Here is a 9,315-nt window from a genome sequence, read left to right as displayed (position 1 = left end):
TGTCGATCTGTTTGGTGCTCGGCAGAACCTCTACACGAAAGTGAGGATTAGGCCTATTTCATAGTGCTGTGTTTTATTGTAGCGAGAAAGTGCACTGGGGGGGCTGCTGCTGCTGGATGAATCGACGCTACCAAATTGAACTAATTGCACTGTTGCCTGCCCGGTGGACCCCGTCTGGGACTCCGGAGAGCAGAGAGCTGAGAGCAGGAGAGTGCATTACTGAATCCGACTAATTGCTCACACCTGTGCCTGCCCAGCTCACTCTGCTGGGGATTCTGGGGAATGATCGAGCAAAGCTGGAAACACACGGGTGTGGCGCCGGGGGTTTTACAGATCTCTGTCTGTCTATATTAATGCTCATTGTGTGGATAGGTCTTCGGCACTGGTGTTTCAGTCGGCCTAACAGCAAGGCAGACGCAGCATCAGGTTCCACTCAGTTACAAGTGGTGAATTACGTTGTGTTTTCACAAGTGTATTTATTGCTCACTCTTGGTTTGCTTGAGGGAAACTGCTCTGTTTTGTCACCAGCTCAAAAACCTTCTCCTCAACCACCTCTTGCTGGTCAAAAAGAAAAGAAAGACTCGTGGAGACATGAGATGAATTTGTAGGTGCAACCAGAGAAGAAAGGAATGAATTTGGACGAACCAGACTGTTTCCAATTTCAGTCCCATCTGCTCCGACTTACCTGAAGAGTGGATAACCACATGATGGACATTATATGGAAGTTACAGGACATAAATAAAAAAGAAAACGGCTGCGATGAAAATTCTATTGAAATGGGGGGGGGGGGGTTGTAACCCAAGTCCGACGTATCTATTTCACAAAGGGACTTTTATTGTTTTAGAATTTCCCTGAGAATTTTTATTGTCACGTTATATTGTGAATCATAAATCTTTCCCCCCAAAAATCCCCAGGTTCACAGTTCATTTAATGCCGTTTGAACATTAGGAACGCGTGACAATCGACAGCAAGCAAGCAGAGAGAGTATAGAAGAGAAGGAAGGGAGAGAAAAAATAAAAAACGGAGAATAGAGGGAGTGTGCTGAGAAAGCTGTTGTCTGACCAGAGGCTTCCTGGGCAGAGCCGAGATGATCTCCGAGGCTCCCGGCATGAATTCCACACACTCTTCACCACACAAACAGCACGAATGCACCGAGAGCGTGTAGCTTGTGGCTCCCACACAACACACACACACACACACACACACACACACACACACACACACACACACACACACACACACACACACACACACACACACGGTGAAACACATGGTCAAAGCATTACTCCAAGTAAGACCTCAAACTGCTATTCTCAGTTTCCTCATTATAATCACCAAAGAACTCAGCCAGAGGCAAAATCTCAATAACATCAGCTCAGAGTCATAAAACAGCTGCCCAACTGTCATCTAAAGACACCACATCCCAGTAAATCCACCCCCGTGTATTCATCGGCCACTCGACAGTGACTTTTACCAGGTAGGAAATGACTCTGACTGCATTCAGCTTCACTTACCCCTGGCCATAGTAAAAAAAAGTGCAGTAAACACAACTTTGGCTGTGTGTATCCATCTGCTCAACTTTACTGTTTTAACTAACTTTCTGTCCTCACCTCAGAATTCGTACATCTGCAGGCGCAACACAAATCGGCCGTGTTTTTCCTTTGTGCGACTGTGTAATTGTGGGCCCTGTCTATTGTTGTTTGTGACCCCACCTTCATTATTGTTACCCCTTCTGCTTGTACCTTGGTAAGGTTAACACATCTCTCAAGGGGTAAGATGCAGTGGGTCTTACGTGCGAGATCTAACAAAGAGAACACCATCTGTATAAGTGTGGAAGAAAGGGAGGTTTGTGTGTTTAAGTGTGTGCACGTAACAAAACCATCCCCCTTATGGCCCATTGTTTTGGAGGGGTATGACTCTTGCACCCCTCCTCTGGATGTTAGGGGAATAGAACACAGTCTGGCTAATATTTAACTAATGATTGTACCTTCCAGACTCGACCGCCCTCCTCTCACCAACTGCCAGACCTGAGCCATCTCTGCAGTGAACGCCACTGAAGTGTGGCTGTGTGAAATAGAATGTGGAGGGATGGGGCTCTGCACAGTATCAGGGGAGAAGGGTACGGGAGAAAATAACTGTTGGAGAGCCCATAAAGAGCTGTGAGAGAGGGAGAGATGGATGCACACTGTTGTGTGGGAGGCCAACGAGTCCAGCAGTCTGAGAGAATGCCATATGCTACCTTGAGGCAGGCAAAGTCTGGCAAAAAGCGAAGGAGAAGTAGAGTTAGACAGGAGTGGCTGGTTTCCATCAGCACTGATATTATATGCGTTTGGCCTTCCCATTTCTCATCAAGGAGCACATTTATCCCCCCGGTGTCCCTTATAGATAGAGGCTGCGCTACTGTCGGCGGAGAAACAAGAGAAGGGGCTGAAGGAGGCAGAGGAAGGAGATAGGAAGAATGAGTGAAAAGGCATAATTAGATAATGAGGTCTCTATTTGTCAAGTGGGAGAGACAGAGGAGGAAAACAGAAATCTGTCAGGGCAAAATAACAAAAATAGTGGAAATGAAGGGGAAGTTGGGCCGATGGGGAGAACTGAAGAGGGGTGGATAGATAAAGTATAAAAGATGCATAGGAGCTGATTATTGTTATGGTGCCACCAATGTGGACCAGAGCCCTTGGTGCTGCCAGGCAAATGTAGTATTAGTCACTTTAATAATTAATCACCCTGGGAGCATGTCGTTGCAGTCATGCACTGACCCATTTCTCTAACATTCTCCTCAACGGTAACATACTCACAGAGCCCCTCTTCCTCTATACCGTCATTTAGCGAGGTGGGGGTGCAGGCCCAAATCCTGTGGGTCAGGCCTGGTCATTTATTAGCCACATTTCTCAGGAGAAATAAAAGCAATCTCGCTGCTCTTCTCAAAGGCTGTGGAACCATGCAGGGAGACAGAATAGCGGCCTCGGCTCTGGCCCAATGGGCCTGGCTGGCTGACTGTCCTGGTGAAATATGAGGCCCATATGTAGGACGGCCATCTGAAAGAGAGACCCAACAGGGCTCCTTCAGGCTTTGATGCTCATCACCACAAAAGCAGATGGCGGTGTCCTGGTCTTAAAACTTTTTTACAACGATCCCCCCCCTCTTCTTTTATCCAATCCTATCCGGCCTATTAGCCCCCTGCCTGTCATGGTCTAGCAGCCTATGCTTAGACCCTGGGGGGGCTTCCAGAGCTATGGAATGAAGTCAAGCTTCCCCATTGACACAGGTCTCACTGGATGGCTTTGAATAGAAGTCACCCGAGTGAAAAGGCATGTTTCAGAGGACAAAATGGAATAAGGTGTGGGATGGATCAATACCGCAGGGTTGTTTGGACTAGAAATGCTTTGCTCTCTGTGTGCTCAGACAAAGCAGCGCTGACTGCAGGTGGCAAAGAATTTTTCCGGACATTGGGTAAAAAGTTACAAAGGGCGTTAAATGGAAGGAAAAACTGCATGCATCTGTCTGAAAGATTGAGATCAAAGCGGAGAGAAAACCTGCTGTGTGTGCTCTATATCCATCCCTGCCCTCCTCACTAAAAAACGGCCAGGATTTGTCACTGAGGTCCAATCGCAACCTGTGTGCAGCTCGCACCCAGGCAATTTCTGAAGCAGAAAGGCAATCAAGAACTTAAAGTCAGGCACAATGCAAATAGGTCTGAGAGCCCATCTGTAGTAATCCAACAGTCCCTCCTGCAGCAGTCTGCTCTCCATCTCAGCCTCTCTGTGGCGCAAGCCAATTAACTGCTCGAATCAGAGCTGGGGAAGAACACCCTAATTGATTACATGGCGATAGTCAATTCAATTATCAATGTAGGCACAAAAAGCCTAGTGGAGGCACGGGGCCCGGGAAGTTTGCTGAACAAGTTCTTCACTAACTTGGCAGCACAATCACCGTGTGTGTTTGTTTAAGCGTAGGACTGGAGGAAGGCAGGGAGGCAGAGGAAGAGAGGCAGGAAGACTGACACTTACTGTAGCTACTGCAGGTTGTTTACTTGCAGGCTCTGACTTACACCTCTCCTCTGCTTCTCCTTTCTCCTCAACACAAACACTCTTCGCTGCCTAAAGCGCACAAGGAGCACACACACAGACAGAGAGGAGCGCACACACCCATGTCAACACGCACACACAAACACATAAATATTTGCATTAATACAAACACTGAAATGTGTTATATAGTGTATTTCAAATTTTACATGTTAATACATTCAAATTAACATTCAAAACACCCTCATAGACACACATATATCACACTCAAACACACACGCACACACACACACAAAATAAACATAATTAAAACAAAGAGAAACCCACTTTGAAATTTCAACTTGCAAAACACATCATAGTTGCAAATGCATGAACAAACAAATCCACATGGGTGTTCAGGGATTTGCAGCGACTGAATCACATGAAAAAGAAAAACCTTCTTTTCCTCATCATCCCTGTGATTCGGCTTTGTTTACTCTGTCATGGAGAGCTGCTCTGTTCGATCAGGCTAGAGAGGCACTGGGTTGGGTGGTTGTGCTAACGAAGTCTCAATGTGCCGTCTGTCGACAGGGTAATTTCCCAGGATAGCTCTGTATCTCGCTCCTCGAGGTTCCACTGGTAAAGATATGAGATCAGCACCGGAGTCATTGGAGAGGAGAAACCGAATGGGAGGAGATTGCTACCTCAAGCCACTGTCATACCCAAAGGTCTTAGCATACCTGTGTCACTGGCCTATCATCTTGACTGTTGACCTGTGCGCACAGTCCATGCTATTAATATGCTTGTGCCACTTGGCTATTATCGTTGTGGTAGCTTGCATTGCACTGCGATACTATAAATGACACACATTCAACAATGAATACAAATAATCAAACTAAACATTTGTTAGGCAGAACAGGTGGACGGTTACATCAAGTTGGGGTTGACCTGAAAGCTTTTAGCCTTCAAATGTTGCCTTTGCCATCATCATGCAAACAATTATTTTAACGATCGGAATCATTATTTATTGCCTCGGCCAAGAACGTTATGTTATAGTCTGCATTTGATTTGTGTTGTTAGTTAGCAGGATTATGCAAAACCTACTGGACGGATCACCATGGAACTGGGTGGAAGAATGTGGTATGGGTCAGGTGAGAACCAATTTTTATTCTGGTGTGGATACGGATCAGGGAGCAGATCCAATAACTTTAACATTGCAAAATAGGGCACTTTTCCAACATTTTTGTTATTTGAGAATAATTCTTGTTCCAGTGATGGGAGTGAATTTGGGTTAGTTTTTTTTTTTTTTTATACATTGCTTTGGGCATTCACTCTGCTAAGACTGTTAATAGTTTGGTGCTGTTTAATTAATCAAGCTTGAGTGCACTACAGAGAGTCTATAATCTTGAAACGTACACATCTGCACAGTCTCAGTCAGTTTCAGTCATTATAGAACAAAAAAGCATGGGGTTGCAAAAAGAAGAGAAGGGACTTTGCTTTCTACTTGAACTGATGGATGCACAGACCACAAGCCAAGGAGCTGCACACAACTGAAACAACTGCAGAGCCTAATATTTAAAGCTTTGAAAGGTATTTGGAAGCTGCTGGTGTAATCTGGATGATCACACTGATTGGTGCTGGAACAGTGCAAGAGGCACAGAGTGGCCTTTACTTCTTTCTGCCATCTGTAACATGCTGGCTGGCAGAGAAATCCACCTTTCTTACATTATAGACCTGTCAGGCATTGATGAATTCTTAGACAATGACACATAAGTTACACCCCTTTTCAATAGACAGACAATAGTCCAGGAACAATGTTCTCTGGCTGGGCAGGATGGAGTCAAGGAGGTGGTGGGTGGGAGTAATAGGGAACCCTCACTGTGTTGGCAGATTTTTTTTAAAAGTTGCTGGGGACAACAAGTGTGCCAAGTGGACTTCTCCATCAATCTGACAGAGTCCTGCCTGGCCCGCATGGATTTCTAAGGATGCTGTGTATGTATGAATGAGAAGGTGCACAGCAGGGCATTACATTGAAATAAGGCACTGCAAGTGGTCCTCCCAGATGGTTGTGTCCTGCTGCTAGTAGGAGGTCTGCAGCCTTTATCTATGACAGGCAGTAGGTCTTAACATCCTCCACACACACTGCCCTGCTGCAAGCCTGAGGCCCACAGGGCTGAGGTTATGAGAGAGGCAGGGTGTCCCAGTGCAATTCCCTGCTTCCCCGCAGTCTTTTTTTTTTTTTACAAGAAAAAGAAAAGACCTCAATGACAGCCACTGCCCAGAAACGCAAGGGACTGAGGATGCTCTGTTCTTTGTCAAGCGCTATCTTCCCTAACTGCCATACACGCATGCCCATGAAGGCCAGCACACACCCACACACACACTGACACGCACAAATACCCAAGCATGACTCTTTCCTCCTCTGAGGGTTGAAGCTGATGCAGAGCATCAGCATTGTTGAAGAGGCTTAGTGAGGGAAAGAACGGAAGTCTACTAGAGGAGGCGCAAGAGAGAAGGAGAAGGAGAGAAATGAAGAGACAGACACAGAGATGCCAGGAGACACTGAGCAACAACACATCCCTAATCGACTTGCTGCCGACTTGCAAATCCAGCATTCTCATCTGGTTAACGCAAGGTCAACCTTGAGATGTCGAGAAATAAACTGAGGCAGACAGAGGAAGAAAGAAGAGAAAGGACTGGATGAGTAACTGGTGCGGTGAATAACTGTTGTTAATAGAGAGACGTGACAACATCTAGATTTAGGACAGCATGTCTGCTGCTACATAAGGTGAATTTTAAAAGTTGTCTGCTTCAGTGTCCTCCACAATGCCACCTTGTTACCACTCAAGTCTTGATAAGTCATTTTCCAGAAAGGCCGGCGTGTGTGTCAGCATGTGTGTGTAATAGCGAATAGGGGTTATTCTTTTATCCTTTGACCCAGATTTGAGGGAGAACTGAACAGGAGACATGAAAGACACAGACCTCCCAGCGGAGCTGGGGTCATGTGCAACCTGAACACAGGCGAACACCGGCACAGCCAGCCGAGCAGAAAACACCATTATGTATACGCACAAGTCCACACAGACACACAAAGGACACGTGCTCGCAAAAATGCATGCATGCACACACGCCTTCAAAAAAATATATTATTAAGATCAACCAAAACTGGGCATCTCACATGGAAATTCTTTCAGATACACCTGCCACAGCACCCAGGGCGAGCGTGTCCCCTTCTGCCCTCCGTGCACATGCACACAGCATATTAGTTCTAATGAGGGAACATGCAATCACATATGTGTAATCACTGATTATTACTGGCAAAACAGCCCTTCCACAGATGAAAACTCACATTCACATGCAAACACTGCACTCATCCACACCTGAGCATTTGTGTACATAGACAAGCACACACACTGACAAACTGTGTACAAGCTTTAGCTGCAAGCGTGGCAAAGGTGAAGGAGAATGATTGCCTTCTGTACTCTCCATAGATGCAGCCTTACTGTGATACAACAGCCTGCAATGAAGGTAGCGTGGGTGAAATGAAATGGGTTGCATAAAGGGACAGGGGTGAGTAACAGCGTGTCAGAGGCGGACTTTCCTGTTGCTTCTAATGCAAGAGTAGGAGAGAGAGGAACTGATAAGACAGCAACACACAGAAAAAAATAAATAAGTCTAAACTATTAGAGCAGAATAATGCAGCTGACAGACATGCTGAGGTTTATGGACTATCTGCGTATGCGTTTGTTTGTCGATACCAAAGGAAATGAAAAAGAAATGGGGAATATTAAACGGATATAGAGAAAAACAGCAGGGAGCAAAATGAACAGATAGGAAGTTGGAACATTTGCAGAAATAAACCTGGATGCAGCAGAGACACAATATTGGGATTCTGACAGTGTTAAATATGGTCCCTCACCTACAACCAGATGGTTCCTCACTTCTGACCACCACTGCCACTCTTCTTCCCTCCCTCTCTCTCGATTTTTGTCACCTACCTCTCCCTCTGGGAGGGTAATAGCTAAATGCTGTAATTTCAGCGGCTCAACTCAGTGCCATAACCGATTGTGCTGGCACAAATCGGTTCTAAAAAAAAGTCTTTACTTTGGATATGAGTGACAGTCTTTGGCCAGGCTAATACGACTACTCCTCATGAACAGAAAACCCTTAAGGTACAGTCCTTGTTAGAGGTGAAAAGTCAGCTTGGAGAAGAAAGCCATTACCAGAGAAGAAAGGTATCAGGCTGCCTCCTGCTGCTATAAATTGAAACCAAATACAATGGCTCCGAGCCAGGGCTGTATTCTGGGAAATCTAATAGCTCTTCTGTAATTCTAGTGAAGTTTTCCTTACTTGTATGAGAAATGTCTTTTGCAAAATGTTTCTCTTTAAGAATTAAACAGAATACTTTTTTCTTTTATCAATTCATTTATGCTCCCTGCTAATATTTCTGCAGTGTTTTTTCTACTTTTTGTATTTACTTATAGATTTGATAATATCCCTCATCACCTACTTAGCTATTGCTGCCCTCCTCTCTTCCTCTTCTCCAGTCACCAGTGAAGCCTGGGAGCTTGGCCACATGGTTCAGGCCTGGGCTACAATGCACAAGGACGAGGGGGGATGAGGAAACTAGTGGGGGTTCAGAGGCATAGAAGTTCCTTTCTTCTCCACCCTTGCCTCTTTCTTTGAGCCAGAACAGAGGGTTGCCACGGCGATGAGGTTGGTCTGTCTCCCACGGCGTGGTCTGGGAAGAGCAGCAGCTTGCTCTGACATTTACCCAGGCTGGAGGAAACAGACGATAGAGGAGAAACACACACAGGCACACACAAAGAATGAGAAGAGAGAGGGTGACGCGTTAGCAACTGGCAGTTGCAGAAAGTGGACGGATTAAATGATAACACCTGTAACATCAGAGGGTTGTCACATCGATGGAGAATTCACTGTCCCTGTCTTTATCAAACCCTTTTATCTTCCTCTCAGTATCCATTCATCCAACAACTTCTATTCCTGGCCTCCTTTTTCATTTGCTCTCATTTAGATCTCGCCAGCGCGTCAGTAAGCCAACACATTTTTCCATCCTGATCATTTTCCCTGCCAAACTCATGCACACAAGTTACACAACCAGTGCAAAAACACAAACACAAGCAAAATCGACAGTTCAGACACACAAACACATGCATTCAAAAGTATGGCCATCCCACTGAGAGAACAACCAGCAGCAACGCCAACAAGCTCTGAAGTCAAACTGACAAACTTGCACAGATTCTAGTGTACACAACTCAACAGCTTTTGTTTCACATTTCAGCACAGGAAG

Source organism: Limanda limanda, chromosome 11 (assembly GCF_963576545.1).
Source record: "Limanda limanda chromosome 11, fLimLim1.1, whole genome shotgun sequence".
Classification (NCBI taxonomy): Eukaryota; Metazoa; Chordata; class Actinopteri; order Pleuronectiformes; family Pleuronectidae; genus Limanda; species Limanda limanda.
The sequence above is the reverse complement of the archived record's forward strand: the minus strand, read 5'-3'. Positions refer to the sequence as shown.